Here is a 22,434-nt window from a genome sequence, read left to right on the forward strand (position 1 = left end):
AGACCTAAGAACTACTTCAAAACCCTAAGTGGGATTAATATAGGATACCCATGCCTAAGGACATCATAGTAAGACTGTTGAAGACTAAACACAAAGAGAAGATATTAAAAACAGCCAAATAGAAAAAGAAATATTACCTTCAGAGAAATAATATCATATAGAAACAATGGAAGCCAGAAGACTATGATTGACAACTTCAACATGCTGCTGGAAAAAATTCCTGCTAATTTAGAATTCTATACCCAGTGAAAATATTCTCCAAAGGAAGATAAAGTAAAGCTAATTTCAGACTAACAAAAACAGAGAAATTATTACCAGGAGACCATACTAAAAGAAATAATAAAAGCTCTTCTTCAATTAGAAGGAAAATGATCCCAGCAGAAGTATGGAAATACAGGGGAAATAAAGAACAAATGGAAAGAATAAATATGTGGGTAAATAAAAATGTCTAAAAATATAATAAATGTAGCATTGGATTGAAAGCACATTTAAGACATGACAATAAAAGCTCAAAAGAAAGACAGGGTAGCTGGAGTTAAAATGTCATAAGTTGTCTACGATGTATATTATATATTAACTTGATTTTAATAAGTTAAAGATTGATCTTGTAATCTCTAGGGTAACCCCTTAAAAGGTAATGAATAGCGGAGAAACTTGTTATACTTTGAGTTTACCCAAAAGCAGTTCCTGTGACAAGGGTTTACATGCAAATAGTTTATTTGGAAGATAACCTCCAGTAAAAGTAGGGGAGTGAGGGTATAAGACCGGGATGGGAAGGAAGCCAGTGGTATGCATCATTAAGTAACTTACCTGTGGAAGCAGCTGGAGGTTTATGCTGGGTTCACTGGGAGCCAGGATAAAACTCTTTAGAATGATCTCATCTGAAAGGTGATCCCATAATTACTTATTCCAGGTTGATAATTTCCTAGTACTTCTAGTGGCCAGAGATAGCTTTCGAAGGTAGAGTCACAGGTGTGAGCAGTTGGAAGTTGGGCCAGAGTGCAAGGAAATGATAAACTCCAAGGAGATGTAGATGGGTTAACAACATATCCTACCTAATAATAGACAAATATGCAAATTGACCGCACCTTTGCTACGCCCAAGCCACGCTCACCAGCCAAGCCACACCCACTAACCAATCAGGACGAGTATGCAAATCACCCCAACAAAGATGGCGGCTAATTTGCATATCAAGACAGCGTAAAAAGAAGCCAAGAGCTGCAGAAGGGAGCAAAGCTGCTGAGAAGCAAGCAAGCTGGGGGGAGGAGAAGGGAGGAGCGAAGGCGGGGCAGGGGGAGAAGGGAGAAAAGCAGGCGGGCTGGCAGAGAAGGCGGGGTGGGGGAGAAGGGAGGAGCGGAGGCGGGGCCGGGGGCTGGGGGAGAAGGGAAAAGCAGGCGGGCTGGCGGAGAAGGCGGGGCAGGGGAGAAGGGAGGAGCGCAGGTGGGGCCAGGGGAGAAGGCGGGGCGGGGGACAAGGGAGGAGAGCAGGCAGGGCGGGGTAGAGTGCAGCAGGAAACCCTATTGCAGGATTTTTCCTGCAACGGGAATGCTAGTATTACAATACCCAGGAAAGTGTGTACATGTATGAACCAAAGACACATGGGTGCATATACATAGTAGCATTATTGTAATGGTGCCAAACTAGAAACAACCGAGATTTCTCAATAGTAGAGTAAATAAATTTTAATATATTCATGCAATGCCAATTATATAGCAATGAAAGCAAACTGCAGCTATAAACAAGAAGATGGCTGTCTCACAAACATAATAGCGAGCAAAAGAAGCCAGATGCTACAGAATGTATACTGCAGACTCCACTTACATAACAGCTCAAAAATATGCAAAACTAATCTGTAGTGTTAGAGTAATGGCTACTTTTGGAGAGGAGGGGCTTTTTAACTGGATGGGGATAAGAAGGAGGCTCTCTGGAGTGCTGATGATACCCTATTTCTTAATCTCAGAGAGGGTTACACAAGCATGCTCTCTTTGTGGTAATTCACATAACTGTACATTTATGATGTGTGTACTTTTCTGCCTTACATTAAACCTCATCTTAAAATGTTTATTAAAATGCAAAACAAATGAGCTGGGTGGAAAGGCAAATGAGGTGCAATGGCCCACACCAGTGACTCTATACTTGAAGCATCTCCGACCATGAGAGGAGTGGAAACAATGGCAGGAAGATGAGAATGAGCAAGATGTGTGGGGAATTGAAAAGAGGCTGGTCTTTGGGAACTGGAAAACTCTATGGTAGATGCTGTTGGGAATATCAGGCTTAATTAGTGAGGTATGACCAGTTGTGGGAAACTGAGGAATTCTGCCTTACAACCCAGAATTCACTGTTGCATGGAAACTCCAGGCTCTGTTCCAATAGCCTTCTTTCTTCACACATAACTCCAGTACAGATAACTTCTACTTCACTAACTTGGTAAGTGCATAACACAGGTAGGAATTTAATGGGTAGTGATGAAATTAAAACTAGCAGTGATGGGGGAATCTTAGTTTACTTAAAACAAAATGTGGATAATGTTGCATACCTTATCTAGTGGTTGTGAAAATCATTCATCTGGAAATTCCAAGTTTCTATCTTGAGGGCACTGAATTAGATACCAGGAGCAAAAAAATGGGATCAGTTGTGTGGATCTGTCTGACCCACATCATGAACGGGCTGGAATTCACCATCTGTGGTTGACTGTAAGAGAGAGTGAGTGGAGAGGCAAGTTCAAAGTAACTTAGTCTGATTTCTGGAAAGAAGTGTTTTGCATATGAACATGGACAGGCTTTTTGGGGCCAAGACAACCTGTATTTCAGGAGGTGCCATTATTGTGGCAGACAGAGCTTTCTCATGAAGAGTGTATTCTCATCTACCTGCCACTTTGTCTTTATCCCCCTCTAACATGAAAGGCAAGTGAAAATTAAAACAGAAACTCTGAAGGGGGCAAGTAATGAGTATTCTGATTACTAAAGATTCCTTTCAAGCCTTCACATAGCATACGGGGTTGAAACTCTCTCTCTTGAAATCCCATTAAAAGCAGAACAGCTATGCCTGAGACTATTACGATGAGGTTTCCTGCCAAACCTTCCTTGTCAGCCCCAACCCAAGGAAAGTGAAGTTCCCCTCTGGTTAGATTGCGACTCATCTTTGGAAATTAACTTCTGCAATGTTAAAGTGGCATAATGGATTCCCAGTAGCAATGGACATTTGTCTATGAGGGGTTGTCTACCAACTGAAGTTCTGAAGGCAGGATGGATGATGAAATCTGGAGTTGGGGAAATGAGAGATGTCTCTGGTTGCCAAAAGAGAAGAGGCTAATACAGTGGAGAAATTTGTGTTCATAGTACTAATAGAAATTTAGATGTATTTAATGGGGATTTCTTACTTATTGATTGTTCTTGCAAGAATAGCTCACCTGCTCATGAACAAAATACTGCTTTTAAATTCTGATTACTTCAATTAACAGTCAGCAGAAATGACTAGCCTCAATTGACTGTCACAACTAGTTCCATGTTTTGGAGGATTGTTGCAAAACCCAAGGCCAGGTAACACAGTGTTTGTTTTCATAAAAGCCAGTGTCCACAGGTGGTCTCAATCAGTAGCCGGAGGGGAGAGGGCCTTGGACTCCCACTTCCCGGGTTCCCTGTCCTCCTGCCTGGATCCCGCATTTAGCCCTGGGAGCTTTTGACTATGTCCGTGCTGATATACAGACTAGAGAGCACAATACAAACACAAGGGCAGCATGGGGAAGCTGCCTGCCAAGTGTGACAAAGGAGCCCTCAACACAGCACGGGCATCTGAAAAGCAGGGGGGAAATTATTCTGTGCTCAGGCTTAGGAACTGTGCAGGCTTTTTCCATTGAGCTCCCATGCTGAGTGGTTACAAGCCCCTCTTTGCTCCAGCTGTGAAAAGGCTGGCTTGGTTTTCTTTGTCTGACAACTATTACTGACATGGAACAGAATTTTCTATCTTCCTTCTCACTCTTCTATTTTCCTTTGGCCCTTAAATTGTAACTTACTTCTGGGTTTCTAGGTAAAGTGTGTGTGTGTGTGTGTGTGTGTGTGTGTGTGTGTGTATACAAAATCCTATCTAATAAAGAGGGAATATGCTAATTGACCATCACTCCATCACAAAGATGGCTGCACCCACAGCTGAGGCCAAGTTCCCTTAAGGAGCCTTAACGAGCAATCAGCAGGGACCTGAGGCTACACCCTCCCCCGACCCCATGGGGCTTGACAGGGGTCCTCAGGCCATGCCCCCTGCCCTGGCATCAGGCTGGGGGACCTCAGGCCATGCCCCCCACCCGGCAGGGCTTGATAGGGGACCTCAGGCCTCACCCCCTGCCCCAGCGCCAGGCCAGAGGGCCTGAGGCCATGCCCCCCGCCCGGTGGGGCTTGACGGGGGACCTCAAGGTGCGCTTCCCATCCTGGTGCTGGGCTAGGGGACCTCAGGGTGCTCACCCCACCCCAGTGCCAGGCCAGGGACCTCAGGCCACATCCCCTACCAGGTGGGGCTTGACAGGGGACTTCAGGCCATGCCCCCCCACAGCACCAGGCCGGGAGACCTGAGGTTATGCCCCCCTGCCTGGCGGGGCCTGACAGGGGATCTCAGGCCATTCTCCCCACCCAGCAGGGCTTGACGGGGGACCTGAGGCTGCGCCCCCCCTGCCTGGTGGGGCTTGACAGGGGACCTCAAGGCATGTCCCCCACCCCATCTGAGGGACCTGAGGCTATGCCCCCCCATCCTGGCACCAGGCCAGGGGACCTGAGGCTATGCCCCCTGCCCAGCGGGGCTTGACAAGGGTGGGACTGGCCGGGGTCTGGATCTAGCCCAAAGGCGGGGGTGCAGCTGGGTCTGGGTCTCATGCAATTTTGAGGCACATGTGGGTAGGCAGGGACTTGACTCTGATTCCCCCTTTTAATGTGCACGAATTTTGTGCACCGAGCCACTAGTAATTAATAAATTTTAAAAAGCCCCTCCATGAACTTCTGCATTGGTAAATAGCTTAGCTCTCTTTAGCAGAGTGATCTCTTTCCCTGTGGGTCCTGCCTTGCAATGCCATTGTTCCAGGAAGAAAACGTAGTCCTGGGAAGTGCACTTTTATCTTCAGAGAACCTTGAGGATCCTCTGTATTTTAAAGACATTCAGCAGAGTTCTCTGTTCCTAGATACCAACTAACACATATCAATGTAGAAGTAAAGAAGGCAAGTCAATGCCTGCTTCCTCCCTTTGGTGGTGACTTCCAAGTGCTCAAGCTGATTTTCCAGTGAGTACTAGGTGAAGAATAATAGCTTGTCCTTTGACAGCCTTTCCATGTGAGTCATCTTATCAGTTCTTTAGGGTGAAAATCATAGTGTCTTGGAAAACTGATGACTTTTCAGGGGCAGGACTGGTGGGCGATTTAAATAGAGTGTGTGGGTGCAGGCACTGTGGGTGATGCTCAGAGCCAGTGACAACCGCTGGAGGGTCCTCTGCTCTGGCTTCACTGTCTCGTTTGAAGCAGACAAGAAGGGAAATGAACTCTTCTTTCTCAGCCTTGTTTGTGCCTTCATTGTGTGGTTATTACAGAACGCAGAGTGAGCCAGTGAAAGCCAGGTTGGCACTTCCAGATTTTTATAATTAAAATACAAATACTTACAGGAAGGAACAAAACTCACATCTAGCAAGAGATGATGTTTTTCCTTTTGTCTTTCTGAAGAAAAAAGAGAGTGGTGTTGATCTCTAGTGTCTTGTAAGCTTTTTCTATAATGATGACAGTGATGATATGATGAACCCTTCCCTACCTACACATTTTAGGTAGAATATTCTTTGCTTCCTTAAATCCACACTCTTAATATACAAACTCCAAATTTAAATCTTTTGATTTTTTTTCCTCTTCTAATTTCTGGCCCAGATGAAATGATAACCCAATAAATGTCCAACATATTTAAGTTAAAAAATTCTACTCTGATTTTTCTTATCCAATCATGACTCTATCTACCTACTACACATTTATTCACCATCTTCTTACTTTGCTAGACACTAAGGACCAGCATGGGTAAGGCAAAGTCCTTGCCCTCAAGGATAACAAATAATCATAATACACTGTGGTTCACATATGGTAGAGATAGTCACTGAGTGACATGGTACCAGGCATTCCAGGTAGCGAGAACTACATGATCAAAGGCATGGAGGAATTATAAAATAGTGCTGGGAGGCAGAGAGAGGAGAGGTATAGAACCTGGAGGACCTTGTAAACTATACTAGAGGCCAGGCTACTTTTGGAAAGCTATTACTGACACCCATGTTGAAGTTGATAAAACTCTGAGCTAGAGCAGTCTTAGTAATATTGACAAGTAAGGAAAATAGAACTTTGAAACATATTCAGGAGATAAACCCAGAAGAATTTAGAAGATGAGTAGATGAGAAAAGACTATGATGCTCTGCAGGTTTCTTGTCTGGCTATCTGGCTGGATGTAGGGGGTAAGATGATGATGTACATAGTTTGAGATTGGCTGGATTTGAAGTACTTACAGATATTCATGTCAGCGCCTCCTACAGAGAGTTGGATTGATGAGTCTGAGGCTTAGAAGAGAAGGTTTGGCCTGGAGACAAAAAGTGGTGGTCAAAACTCTGAATGTAAGCTGAATGAATTATCCAGAGGAAGGAGACAAGAGTGAGGAGAACAGAATATTGAATTCAGAACCATGAGGAAGACCATCTTTTATGGGTAGGATGAAGAAAAAAGAATGCATGAAGGAGACAGAGCAGGAATCATCAAAGAAGTATGAAGAAAATCAGGTAAGCACATTGCTATAGAAGCTAAAAGAGCAGATTACAAATGAGGAAGCAAACAATAAATGCTACAGATAAAACCTGAAACATATCCAATGGATTTAACTCATCTTAATAGTCTAAGTCCCAGCATATCCTTCTTTTGAGGCCAGTTTGTCTTTTCCAAAAATGTTAATGAGAAAGAAACAGTGGAAACCAGATGTTGTTGTTTCAGTTTCATGCTCCATGGCTTGCCTGGAAGACCAACCTCCCCGCAAGGTTGCAGTCATACCTGGTGTGTGTGCCTGTGTCTCTGCATGATTTTCCACCACATCAGGGTTTGCTGTTTCTCCTCCAAGTGAATGTGAACAGGTAATGTTCTTTGTAATAGATGGGCTTGTGTCACATCCTTGTTGTCATTGCCTATGAGTTGGAGTCCAAGATCTGTAAACCTTCACCTAGTTTTCTCCATTTTCTGACTCTCCCTTATGGACGGAATTACACTAGAGGACAGGTGTAATTCTTTTTAGTACAGGTCAGCAATAACCATTCTTTAAAAAAAATAAATGTTTTGCCCTAGCCGGTGCTCAGTGGTTACAGCGTCGGCCTGCAGACCAAAGCGTCCCAGGTTCAATTCCAGTCAAGGGCACGTACCTTGGTTGCAGGTTCCTCCCAAGCCCGGGCCCTGGTCGGGGCTCATGCAGCAGGCAACCAATCCATGTGTTCCTCTCACAGTGATGTTTCTTTCTGTCTTTCCCTCTCTCTTCCACTCTCCCTAGAAATCAATGGAAAAATGTCCTCGGGTGAGGATTAACAACAACAACAACAATAAATAAATAAATGTTTTTATTTATTTCAGAGAGAGGAAGGGAGAGGGAGACAGAGATAGAAACATCGATGAAAGGAAAGCATTGATTGGCTGTCTCCTGCACACCCCATACTGGGAATTGAGCCTGTAACCCAGACATGTGCCCTGATAGGGAATCAAACCTGCAACCCCCTGGTACATGAGACAATGCTCAACCAACTGAACCATACTGGCTGGGCAGTAATAACAATTCTTAACATGACCATATCTTATGTATCACTGAACCATGTGTCTCAGGTTTGGAGATGAATCTACTTCCTGCCTCCACTCAATGTGTGAGTCCCCTCTGAGCACCCCAGTGCACCAATGTCCATGTGCCAGATAATCTCACACAGTGGCGACCTCACTACCTCTCCAGGCATCTTGGCCCCCCAAAACAGAATATCTTCCATTTATTTTAGAATTGGTATCATAGTCTGAATTTCAAGTCAGCACAGAATGAGAAAAAAAAAAGTAATTGAACTAGTGATAAACTTGGAATATGATCAGAGTGTTTAGATGCTCTGAAGACATATGAATATAGCTAAATTACTGAGATTTAATGTTTGTTTAATATGTGTTCTTGGTTACTTTCTCCTCAAAGTGAATGAAAAGGAAATGTCCTTTGAAACAGATGGACTTGTCTTGAAAAATGTGTCGCATCTTGAAATGGTTAAAAGACAGGGAGGGCAGAGAACTCTAGTTTTTTGTCTGAAATCCAAAACCTGTTTTCTGGGCACTGAAAGACTTAGTATATGTAAGCTATTACAATTTATTGGTGCAGTATTGACAATGGGCTTATTGCTGTGTAAGACACAAACTTACATTAGCTTTGCCTTTGGGACATACATACATGGTTAATGAGGCAGGATGCTTGCTGATGATGTTGAGTAGATTATTTTAAACACCTGGATATTTGTGCTTTTTTCTTTTTTTAACTGATTTTGTTGCTTTGATATTGTTTTCATCTTTATAGATAGTCTCAGGGGCATCCTGTTACTCATGATTCTTCAAAGGCCTGTATGGGCCATGTCTTCAGCTTCACTTGCCCCAGACTCTCATATTAAGTCCCACTGTTGGCCTGACCTGCCAGCATTGATTCCTGCCCTGATTTCTCTTTCTGTGCAGTGGCTGATATTGAGAGCAAATTCAAGGCCTTACCACATTCCTTAGACATAAATGTGCATCTTATTAAGTGCTTTAAGTAGCTGAAAATGAAAGACAAAAAGTAGATGAAACTATGTTATATTTTTTCATTAAATTGTCTTTCACTGGTCAAGCAGTAACAACTGAAGGCAGGAGATACTGCCAATTCCCTTCATGGTATGCAGACTAATGCCCTACCCACCTCTTTAAAATGCCCATGTCCTAATCCCAAAACCTTTGAATATGTTAATTTACACTGCAGATGTAATTAAAAGGGCAGTCCTTGAAATGGGGAGATTATCCAGATGGGTCCAATTTAATCACATGAGTGTTTAAAATGGAGAACCTTTCCCAGGAGCAGCCAGAGGGCAATGTTACTGTGAGTGAAGAGTCAGGGAGAGATTCCACTCGCTGGCTTTGAAGTTGGTGAAAGGGCGCCATGAAGCAAGAACTCTGAGTGGCCTCTACAAGTTAGAAAGGGCAAGGAAACTTTCTCCCTTAGAACTCCCAGAAAGAGTTGCGGTTTTATGACACCTTGGTGACAGCCTGGTGAGAACTGTATTGGACTTCTGACCTACAGTAAGAGAATGAGTGTGTGTGGTGGTAAATGGACTAACTTGATGGCAATTTGTTACAGCAACAATAGATAGCTAATACACTGTATTTCAAAATACAGTGAAAGTAAATATATTTATGAAAATAAATATATTTTTCAAATTTATTGGGAGTGATGTCATTATGTTCTGTACCTAGAAGAACTTGCAGCAAAGTGAAATGCAGCCTATCTATATAAAGCTGAGCGTCTTTGGGAGGCGTGCATGTCTAAGCCGTCCTTTCTGATTGCTGTTAGTTTTGGAATCATCCAGAGTTGGAGGGACTGACACCTCTTCTATTAAGTCTTAGAAGTCCAGCAATTGAGTATTTTTTTTTTTTGTCATCTACAAATGACCTTTCTAAAATGCTAACTGGGTGACATCCCTCATTTTAGGTCCTTTAGTTACTCTTCTTTTCCTTCAGTATAATTCAGGCTTCTTAGCATTCTCTTTAAGAAATAGCCCCTGCCTTCCTTTTGACCACTTCCTCTGTTCCAGCCACACCATCGCTGGCCCTTCTGAAAGCCTCCTACTCTTTCTCACCTCCATGCCATTCACATGCTGCTGCAACCCCCTGCCCCCATGGCTTGCTTCTAATTCACTCATGACTCAGTCCTGGCATTGTTTTCTCTGTGGAGACTCCTTCTTTCTGTCTATCCATTCCTGACACTCTTTCCCAATCCTTCTTACTCCTGTACAACACTCACCTTGAAATCCATATTAGCATTTATCATACAGTAGTATACCGCATTACTTCTCTGTATTTTGTAGGAGTTCTTTATAGACCAGCAGAGCAGGTTTCATCTCTCACCTTAGTAACTATGCCTGCCTGGCTGGCATCTGAAAGGTGCTCAATAAGAACTGAATGAAACAATGTACCATGTACTCCTTGTCCATGTAGGCTCTACAGCCTTGATTGGGAATCAAGAATTTGGCTCAGGAATTTGGAAAGCACAGCACTTTCAGGTAGCCCAGAGTTTCCTGATTCTTCTTTCCTTCCCCTTCTGGTCCCCCCCCCCACCCCCCCAGTGTGAGATAGTTCCCCAAGGAAGTACAGAAGGAGCAATATTTGAAGAATTTTTAGCCTGAAGCCTAAGGACCCCTTAGAAATTCCATTAAGGGCTTTATGGGGCCTTGTGGACCACCTCAAATATGTACATTATTTGTAAATTTGTGGGAGAAAGTGAGAGAGCTTTTCTCACATCTATACTAATAATAGAGAAATATGCAAATTATCCATTACAACCTCATGTCATGACCAGATCAGCAGGCTGCGTCCCCGCCCTCTGCTCAGGCAGCTGCAAGGCCCGGGGTAGGATAGGATACCATAGGAGGGGATAAGAAAGGAGAGGGAGAGGAAGGCAGGTCTGCATGCAGACAGGCCGAGAGGAGAAATAGAAATAAAGAAAGGGAACAAGAAAAAGACACAGGAATGGAAAAGGAAAGAAATGCCAGGCTGCATGCGGGAGGGGGTGGCAACCGTGGAGAGGGGGGAGCAGGTGCGCTCGGTGAGGGGCAGGGCGGGAGCCCCATCCAGACGCGGGAGGAGGGTGGTGGCCCCAGGTGCAGGCCATTGGCAGGGAGGTGCCCATGGGTCCAGGACGGAGTGGTGGATGGTCCAAGGCCTTCTGGGTGGAGGCACTCCTGCTTCGCGGCGGCAGCAGCAGTGCCCGGGCTGCATGGGCCTCGGCTACCCTCGCCGGGCCAGGCATCCTGGGCAGAGAATGGGAGCAGGACTGTGGCAGGGAGGCCAGGGAAGCAGGGACAGCGAACACCTGGCCTGGGCTGAGTCCTGGGCTGAGGATTAACCATCCCCCCTGCCACCCTGAATGGAAGCTTTAAGAAGGGAGGGAGGAAGGGAAGAACTTTATAAAGGAGTCAGTAGAGAGCAGAGTTAAAGAAGAAAAGAGGATGTATGAGTGAACTGTAGGAGCTATAATGAAAATTAAGTATAGTTGTGTACTGGGGACAGATTTTAAAAGTAGGAGTCAGAAAAGAAAAAAGATAAATGATAGTGAATAATTAGGCAGGTAGATAGATAGATATTAAAACAGTGGAAGTAAGTAGAGAAGAAAGTATGGGAAAGGTAGGATGAGAGAGAAAGAGGGATGGAAGAAAAGTTTTAAAGGGGAGCCGGTAGAGCAGTGGTTCTCAACCTTTCTAATGCCGAGACCCTTTAATACAGTTCCTCATGTTGTGGTGACCCCCAACCATAAAATTATTTTTGTTGCTACTTCATAACTGTAATTTTGCTACTGTTATGAATCGTAATGTAAATATCTGTGTTTTCCGATGGTCTTAGGTGACCCTGCTAACGGTTCTCAACCTGTGGGTCACGACAGGTTGAGACCACTGTGGTAGAGCTTAAAAGGAGAATGGGGAGAAGGAAGAATTGGGGGAGGGAGCAAAGCAGGTCTGAGGGAGGAAGTGAAGAAAAAAATTAAGATGGGAAGGAAGAAAAGGGGGAGGGAGGGCAGGGGTAGAGAAAAGGAAAGAAGGAATGTGGGGAGGGAGGGAGGGTAGGAGAAAGATGGGAAGAAGTATGAAGTAAGGAGGGAAAAAAAGTTTATAAATGATGAGTCAGTAGGAAAAAGTGTTACATAAAGGAGAGAGAAAAATTGTGTGAGAGGGAGAAGCCAATAAGGAAGTAAAATACAATTGTGTGTGAAGGGGATAAGATTTTTTTTAAAAAAGTTAATAGGCCATCAGGGGCGGGCAGTTAGGGGGATCAGGCAGGCAGAGTGGTTAGGACAGGCAGGCAGGTGAGTGGTTAGGAGTCAGAGGTCCCGGATTGCGAGAGGGATGTCCAACTGCCAGTTTAGGATGTCCAATTGGGCCTAAACTGGCAGTTGGACATCCCCTGAGGACTCCCGGATTGGAGAGGGTGCAGGTTGGGCTGAGGGACCAACTCCCCTGCCCCATGCACAAATTTCGTGCACCAGGCCTCTAGTTCTCAAATAAAAGTGGTCCAGGAATTCTATTATAATGCGGGATGGTGCCGCCAATGAGAAATATACTCACATAAACCTTCTTCTGACTTCATGTTGCTCCCAGACAATTTCAAGCATCTCCCTTTTGGAAGCCTTTGTCACCACATTTGGACCCCAGAAAAGAAATTGTTTCTGTTCTTGCCTCATAGGCAGTTTGAGGAGGAAGTCTCTTTGGAATGGTGGTCGGGATGATAGTTCTTTGCTAACGGGAGTAGATGGTGTGGTCCTGACACTCTCATAAACAAGCAGGCTGTCAGCATCAGGGTGGCTTAAACACATCATTTACATGGGATTTTACATTCTCTTAGGAATGACAGGGGACTCTGAAGTGTCACTTAGCTTCACCACTTGTTTTGAAGAAAAATTTCAGATAAACCATATTTTTTTTAATTATTTTATTGATTAAGGTATCACATATTTGTCATCAACCCCTTCCCCCTGTCCCCCTCCCAATCCCCCCCACATGCAAGCCCCCCTCCCCCTGTTGTCCGTGATCACTGGTTAGGCTCATATGCAAGCACACAAGTCCCTTGGTTGATCTATCTCCCTTGTCCCCACCCTCCCCTACTTTCCCTCTGAGGTCCGACAGTCCGATCATTGCTGTTCTTGTTCCTCAGTCTATGCTGTTCATCATTTCCCCTAGATGAGTGAGCTCATGTGATACTAGGAATACACTTATAGGGACTGAAAACGAGACAAGCAATAATGGTTATGCTGAGAGGCAAATGAATCATTCTGTAGTGAGCCTCCCTCTGGGCCAACAGTTCTTTTGAGTCCCGGTTTCCATGTCCAGCAGTTGTTAATGTGTTCATAACAGCAATGATATTGCAGCTCTGGATGGTGGACAAACGGTGGTATTGCAGGTCTGACCCTAGATAAACCATATTAATTGGACTAAATTTCACCCCATTTCTAAGTATGCTTCCTCCACCCCTGAGAAAGCAGTTGCCTAATCCTACCCAGGGCATTCCACACTTTGAAGAAAACCAGGGATCAGTTGCTTGGAAAAAAACTTTGTGTGTTGCCTCTCCTATCAAGCACAGAAAGCGGAGAGAGACAAAAATGTAACCATGGCTTTCAATCCTTTGGTTCAATGGTGTGCGGTCTTTGGCACTGGACACAGATGCAGGCAGCACAGGAGTACATGGAAGCCCTTCTGCAAATAAACCACAAAGTCACAAACTAGGGCACATCATTTGAATAGGAGTACGCAGAGAAGAGATATCCCTTTCTCAAGGTCAGCATCTATGCATCTGTATACTCGTTTGGGGGCTTGAAGAGACTCTCTTAATCATTGGGAAGTTTTTCCTTGGAGAGGATCAGTTTTCTGAATGCTGAAACCAATGCTCATCTAACCTTGCCAAAACTGTGAGACGTGGGCAGTTCTGCATGGACTAATGATCTGTCTACACTGAATGCTGCCTTAGTGATTTGCGGGTGTGTATGAATGATGATCAAAGACTCAGTCCAGCAATTTGAATCCCTTGCATTCATTAAAATGTCAGTTATTTAGAACATCTACTATGAGGCAATCATGCTAGGTCCTAAGATTCTTCTGGATAGATTTGGCTACAAGGGACCCAGTTATTTGAGTAGAACAAGCCAATAATTGCCTCTTAGTTTTGTTTATTCTACTGAATATTAATTAATCCATATGCATTCATTAGATTCATATTAATCCTCTTCTACCTCAGGCAGAGTTATGAGAGAAGTGCTGGCAGAGATGGAGTTGACAGAATGCCCATCCTTAAGGAGTTTTCTGTTTACTATTTGTTTCTTTTAAGCCCTCTTTCAGAAGCAGGCCTGCTATCCTATATAATAAAAGGCCAATATACAAATCAACCGAATAGAAGGACAACCAATCGCTATGATGTGCATTGACCACCAAGGGGCAGATGCTCAATGCAGGAGCTGCCCCCGGATGGTCAGTGTGCTTCCCGCTGGTGAGCACAGTGGTGGTTGTGGGAGCCTTTCCTGCCTCTGCTGCAGGAAATCAGTAAGGAGTGAGGGGTCCTGGACTGCGAGAGACCTGGACTGTGAGAGCCCCGGACTGTGAGAGTGATGTCTGACTGCCAGCTTAGGCCCAATCCCCCCCAAGCTGGCAGGCAGACGTACCCCAAGGGGTCCCGGACTGAGAGAAGGCACAGGCCGGGCTGAGGGGCCCCCCTCTGCCCCCAGTGCATGAGTCTCGTGCACCGGACCTCTAGTACACTATAAATAAACATGGTTTTCTTCTCATTTGCTTCCCCTTTCCTTCTGGAGAAAGGTATTTATTATAAGAGTGCTGTTCCTAGAGCTTGCTGAACTGGCAAGGCCATCTCAGTTTGTCTCTAAGGGGTTGGTACTCTCTTGCACCATCTAGGGATAGTTTTGCTTAAATTCAGGCTCACCAAATTTTTAGGCTTCATAAAAATCATAGAATTAGCAACCAAAAAATACTCTTAGAAGGTTATTTTACCTCTTCTTTTCTTTACATAGAAGATTATCTTGCTCTAACCAGTTTGGCTCAGTGGATAGAGCGTCGGCCTACGGACTGAAAGGTCCCAGGTTTGATTCTGGTCAAGGGCATGTACCTTGGTTGCGGGCACCTCCCCAGTAGGGGGTGTGCAGGAGGCAGCTGATCGATGTTTCTCTCTCATCGATGTTTCTAACTCTCTATCCCTCTCCCTTCCTCTCTGTAAAAAAAATCAATAAAAAATATATTTAAAAAAAAAGAAGATTATCTTAACTAGTGCGTGGAACAGATTTTAAAATTTTTCCATTATTTTTGCTTAGATCTTACACATAGTGAATTACCCATGTTTTTCTGAAGCCCACCTTCCTTCTACCTCCTAGTATCCTTTACCCTGTTATCTATGAATTTACATGGACTTTCCTATGTTTTCATGGAGATGGGACTTTCCCTTTGCTTTGACTTGTGAGGAAGCCTACCAAATCTCAGTGATCCTTCCATTTGACAATCCTGTACTAAATTTGCTCTTTTCCTGCCATTGACTAATTTGATTGTAACTTGAAGTCAACCTAATTACCATGACTGTGACTACCCTTCTATCCATTACTGTAGTTAACACATGTTCATGATTAACAATACACGTAGAGTTATCTCCTTTCTGATTCTTCCCCTTTCCTCATTTTGTGCTACCTCTGTCTTTTTATGGACTCCCTTCAGGCTAAAAACAAGTCAGAGCAATTTTCTGTGAATATTTATCTCTTCCCAGTGTCTATGGTCCTGAAGATCATTATTGAATTGGAAATTTTTCACTTAATTAGAGGGTAAAGGATTTTTAGATAATGTTAATAGTTCTTTTTGATGTTGAGTATGAGGAAATTTCCTTAGTAAAAACACACACACACACATCTTATTTAAAATTCCTTGTAAATTATAATTTCATTAATAAGTCACAAAATAGAAGAAAATATATGCAAATATTTTATGCCATTTTTAAAATACTTGTATGCTGTTTTTAGAAGAAAATATTCACTGATTGGCTTGAAGGGACATTTCTATTTATAATAGAGAAAAATATAGTTAGGATAAAGGCTAAAGAATCCCCAATACCTTTATGTAAATGATAAATAATCCTGATATCATTCAGTGGAGAAGTTTGATAATTCTAACTCTAGATAAGAAATAAGGTCACCCTATTCTGTGCTAGCATACCATCTAGAGCTTACGCTGATTAAATATTTATCACACTGCATTACTCTTCTTGTTTGACTAACTCTAAGTTTCTTGATGGCAGTAAATATTTTTTACTCCGTATCATTGCTTTACTGGTTGGAATACTTTTTGCCCACAAAGATGAGAAACTGACTCAGACAAGCTTATGCATGAGCGGGAATTCATTGGCTTAAGTATTGAAAAAGTCCTGAATGAGGCAGACCTGACTTCAAGGAATCAAATGGTTTTTATCAGCACTCCCTCTTTTGCTCCCTGCCTCTCATGGAGATTGAATATTAACTGCATTTTTCTCTCGCAGAAGAAGGCACCCTCCATTTAGCCAGAGGAGATGGCCACACGCAGCTGCTGCATACTTGGGATGTGCAGCTTGTGATGGGAATTTCTCTCACAGAATGCTTCCAGAGGGGGCTTTGGTCAGTTCACCTCAGGCTCTATGCTTGTCCCATTGTGGCCAAGGGAATAGAGGACTGAATTGCTCGTGCTTAAGTCCTGGGTGTAGTCCTGAGGCAGGTGGATGTGGTCAGTCAATGGGAAATGGGATAGAGGATTCCCAGAGGATGAAATATTGGGGAAACAGTCACCCTGTTAATAACATAGTTTTTGGCATATAAAAGATAACCCAGTAAATATGAAAAACACAGATGAAAATATCACTGTGTTCACTTTATTTGAACTATTAAGTCTTGTTTTCCTCCAAATTCCAGCTTGTATCCTTTTTCCCAGACACCCTCAGTATATTACAACTGTGATTAGCTTTCCCACTATTGGAACAACATAGTTGATGTTTTGGGGCCATTAATTTGAGAATGTGGCATTGTCTTGAAGCTTTTCTGTATTGCTGTCTTGCCTTGATATCTGAATACAGTATTACTATTTAATTTTTAATGTACCTACCAGACTGTCACTAGAAAGAACTATATGGCATGCCACCTTTGCAAATTGTCCTTTAATCTCAACATTTAAGATTTGGGGATGAATGCACTCCTTCTCTTTGGGTTCCCTTTGCCATTGTGGTAGAGGTACTGTGGACTGGTGATATGAACTAAGCTAATGGATCTCCTTCTTATTGGGCAGTGAGGAAATTATTCATCTTCTTTATCTTATCTCTCCACATATAAAATAAGAATAGCAGAACCTTCGATTCCAGGCTTTTGTGATAATACATTAAATCACATTTTATTTTATTGGCATCATAATTTTGACTAGTTTGTCAATAATGAAAGGTGTTTCTCTGCTATCCAGAGTGCTGAATAAAGTCCCATTATTGTAAAAACAGGGAGTGTAGGTCTAGAGAATGTTAATTTCTAACAGTGACCCCAGACAGGTCTAATACAAAGTTAAGTTGATCATAAAATGTGTGTGTGTGTGTGTGTGTGTGTGTGTGTGTAAAAGATATAGAAATGTGATCTTTCACACATATTTGCCTCATACTTGAAATAATTTATATCTATATATATAAAAGGCTAAGTGACCAACTGTCCAATCATCCGACTGTCTGACCGACCAGCTGGTACATATAATGCACACTGGCAATTTAAAAATAAACATTGACTTGTGCATGTGCGATACATATAAAGCTCCCATCGAATTTCTTAATAGCATTACTCCTTCAGGAATGCCATGTCATAAATTAAAATTGAAAGTAGGTGCAATCATCATAATACTGAGAAATCTTAATAGTAAATGGGATCTTTGTAATGGTACTAGTTTTATTATCAAAAGATTGTGACCTAACATAATCGAAGCTGAAGTACTAACAGGATCTGCGGAAGGAGAGGTTGTTCTGATTCCAAGAATTGGTTTGTCCCTGTTTGACACTGGCCTGCCATTTAAAGTAATTCGAAGACAGTTTCCCATGATGCCAGCATTTGCGATGACTATTAATAATTCACAAGGACAAACTCTAGACAGAGTAGGAATATTCCTACCTGAACCCATTTTCGGACATGGTCAGTTATATGTTGCTTTCTCTTGAGTTTGAAGAGTGTGTGACATTAAAGTTAAAGTTGTAAATACTTCATCACAAGGGAAATTAGTCATGCACTCTAAAAGTGTTTTTACTCTTAATGTGGTATACAGAAAGATATTAGAATAAGTTTAATCAATTTATCAGTCATTGTTTTTATCAATGTTGTTTTTATATCATGTTTTTGTTGTTTTTATATCATGTTTTTGTTGTTTTATATCATGTCTTTGTTGTTTTTATATCATGTTTTTGTTGTTTTTATATCATGTTTTGTTTTTATATCATGTTTTTGTTGTTATATCATGTTGCTATTGTTTATTTATTAATCAATTTATATATTTTCATATACATTTTACTAATTTTCTTTAATCTCTGACACTTCTATCATAAAGGATGAATAGCAATATTAAAATATTTCTTCTAATTAATTTCCTTTCAATGTGTACTAATCCATGCACCAGGCCACTAGTTATTTAATAATTTACTCACTCACCTTGGCTGCGTAGCTCAGTTGGTTGGAGCATCATCACAATGGAGATCAAGATTGCAGGTTCAATCTCTGGTCAGGGCACATACAAGAGTTAACCAATGAGTGCATGAATATGTGGAACAACAAATCAGTGTTTCTCTCTCTCTCTCTCTCTCTCTCTCTCCTCTCTCTCTCTCTCTCTCCCCCTCCCTCTTCCACTATCTTTCTCCCTCCCCCTTTTTCTCTAGAATCAATAAGCCAAAAAAAAATGATTTACTCATTTATACAATAAATAACAATTTGTTGCTGAGAACAAGTAAGACAAGATGCCTGGTTTACTCCTGGTTTGAAGATTGCAGACAATGGTTCTTAAACATCTATGCATAAGATTACCATGTTAGGCTTGTCAAAATGCAAATTTCCGGAGAGTCTAACTCAGTTGGTCTGATGTGAGATTCCCTAAACATCAATTTGTGTATACTCCAGGTGGCCTTCAGAATATATTTTCAAAGCCAATGACCTAATATATGTGAAAATTCTCTGAAGTGGAATCATTATTTTGAGAAGGTAATGAGGAAGTTCTGATTGATTTCACTAAAAGCATGGATTAGCAGATTTAGGGAAGAAACTTGACACCCGACAATCTCTAAGCCACTAAGCCACTTCACGATGGGTTAGAAAAATGCCCACATATATCATGGAGAAACGAATGCCCTTGAATAAAGGTTCACAAGACAGGGCTGATCTCAGCAGTTTTATTGCCAAGTGAAAGTGATAGAAGGGAATCCCTGAACCATTTCTATTGAGTTTCCTAACAGAATTCAGCCTTGGAAACTTGCAGGTGACTTGAACCTTTATCCCTCCAGTTCCTGGGAGATCAAAGGTTTAACAAGAGATTTTTCTGACTCTAGATATTGATTCTGCCAAAATCCTTATTGGCTACCCGCTGCAGTTTGAGGGCCCTTTATTAATGTGTTGCTCTAGTCCCTTCAGGTTATCCCCAAGATCCAGCAGTCTTACAAGCTATATTTTTGAAAGGAGTGGCTTATAAATTTATCCTACTTTTTAAATAGTCATTTCAGGTGTGCATGGCATTACCTAAATATAGATCATAGCTACTGTTTTCCCAGGTCAGCAGGCCTCTCTCCGCACTCTCTGTGTGGTAATGTTCCTGTGGATGGCTGCTTGACTTATGAGCCCTAAATGACTGCAGAGTATTCTCCTTCTGTTCAGCAGGAGACAGACAAGTCTTCAGAATTGTTCCAGGGTTTCATCCCTTCTAAATACACTTGTCTAAAATAAACAAACAGAAACATTATGGTTGCATTTTTCTTTTTGTAAGGCAAATATTATCAAGTTTGAAATTCAGCTGTAGGGATATTTGAATAATGAATATTTTGGGGAAAAACTATCTAAAACACTATATACAAGCATATCTCTCCAAAAACAGTATTTTATTTTAAAGAATCTACATATCTGATTGCTTATATCTGCCAAACACAGTAGTTTAATATATTCTGCTAAATAAAGACTTACATTTTTAGCAATTTGTAAAGCTCAATAAATAGCTGTGTAAATCATTTCTTTTAGTATGCTAACAGGTAATATAAAAACACATAACTGTAAATTAGATTCCAATCTCCCCCCACAAATATGACTTGTCACCTTTATAGACAGTAAACATACATTTTTCATGTAATCTCAGGCTCCAGTGCCATAATAGCCACCAATTAAACACACCAACATTCTCATTGGGATATTGCCTATAGAGATACCATTGAGTAACTCATATATTGCTGAAGACAACTGGATAATGGACTTTTTAAAAATTAAAAGATGTAACATTATAGAATATTTTTTTTTCTTTTGAAGAACCTGAACACAGGCATATTGAAATACATAAATTTGTTTTGAAGGATCCGAGATCCAGGGACAAACCTTGATTTCTAATAACCCCCTTAATTAAATCATAGCATCTTCTCTCAGGTCACTCAAGGTCTGTCCATCTCCTCTCTTTCCTGTGTGTAAATAAAGATCACCCAAGTAAGAAAATACTATTTATTCACAGTTTGCTACAGCAAGGGAGTCAGCCACCATCACTCTGTGCTTGGCAGAGACTCAAAGCCAGGCAGAATGTTGGGAAATCTTAATGGTGCGAAAAGGAGATGATATCAGTTATGCTCTTATCAGAAGTTGTCGGCACGGGGCAGCTAGCTAGAAGTTATGTGATTGGTTTGAGGAGCATATTTGGTTTTCTTTGGTTGGTCTTATGTCAGAAGAGGGGACAAAAATAGGGAATATGGTAGATATTGACCAAGTCCTGACTGTTTTGGGCCAATGGCTGCAGAGATTTTAGTTAGACTTTCTGGGCTAGTTACTGTAAAAGCTGTGAGTCTGAGTTCTATTGTCATACATGGTCTGCCATTATCTTTGGTTTGTATATGCAGCCTCATCTTTCTCCCTTGTGGTCATTGTCTCAATTATGAGAGGTGGAATAATTCATGGGAGCCTAGAGATTCAGATTTTCTTCTCTTGAGGATTGTCTAGTTGTCTCCATAGTCAACTAGACAATAGTATTGTGAGCTTTACTTGGCCTTTTTGTTCTTATATCATCATGGCAATCATCTGATGAGAGAGCAGCTGTACAGAAGCATTTAAGGCTCTGGGTAGAATGCAGTAGTCTAGCATCATGATCACTATGGGAAAACAATAGCAATTAATAATCATTGTAAGATGCTTTGGAACCAGAAACCCCAACTACCCAACCCAGGCCAGAGAAAAAAAAATCCCATCGGCTGTAAAGAATATAGCCTATTCTATCTCGTCTGTTTTAGTGATCCAAATACAGCTAGAAGTATTAGTATTTATAATGCTAATTATAGCAGAGTGAGACAACAAAAAATCTAGAGCAGAGTGATTGCCCATCAGCACTATGCCAACAAGTTTAGACTACTCCCTATTCCATCTAGGGCAGAGGTGGTATTGTTAATGACTACTGCCAGAGTTTGTGACAAGTTTATTTCAGTCCTTGCTATTAGTATAATTCCCACCCTCAGGAACACTGCTCTGGCTGTTCACATAAGGAATGAGTTAGTAATTCCCTCAGGTAAAGTACCTGAATAACCAAGGATGGGCCTCATTTGGGAGCTCTTTTCTGAGTTGGAATTTCCAGCCTTGATGATTTATAGAACCAGGATATTTATGTATAGATAAATGTCAGAATACTATTCCTAAAGTACATGAAGTATCAGCCTGAGTCAAACAAGACCAGGCATCCTGGCCACAAAGGAAGTAGTATTCTAGACTACTGGGATATTAATCCTGGCATTAGGAATAAAGGAGCTGTTCATGAGACAAGGTCAGAAACCAGACCTTTCATTAGCTGGGTTACATATTTGGATCTGTATTAGTCTTGTAGAGTTGGCAATGATTTGGCCCATAATCCTATGAATTGTTGAATTCAAATTTAGAGTTCTCTAGAGTCTGATCATTAGATTATAATAATTGGTTATTTTTTTCTGAGCAAGAGGGACACTAGGAAAATCACAGACAGTTTTGTTTAAGGTCACTTGTGCATGTAGGTGCAGGTGAAAATGCTACCAATTGTAATTCTCTATAATCTCATTTGATGAGATTGGAATTTCCTAGAGGTTTTTTATCATTTAAACAGTCTTTTGAATGTATCATTGATCACCAGACTGGTGATCAATGATACATTCAAAAGACTGTTAAGATTTAGAGTGAGTATGTTTAGATATAACAATTATAATAAAGAGAGGATTTTAAAAAAGAGGTCATTATAAGGGATGACAACTATTTATAGAAAATGCGAAAAACTATTATAAGCAAGCAAAAGCCAAACAAAACTTAGGGATATTGGTCTGATGTTCTGGGTGAAACCTGTCCACTGTCTCTGGTCACCAGCTTGTTTCAAAGGTGTGGGGTCAGCTACATACTTCCAAAGTTAGGTACTTCCAGAGGATCCATGAGAATC

This window comes from Eptesicus fuscus, chromosome 11 (assembly GCF_027574615.1).
Source record: "Eptesicus fuscus isolate TK198812 chromosome 11, DD_ASM_mEF_20220401, whole genome shotgun sequence".
Classification (NCBI taxonomy): domain Eukaryota; kingdom Metazoa; phylum Chordata; class Mammalia; order Chiroptera; family Vespertilionidae; genus Eptesicus; species Eptesicus fuscus.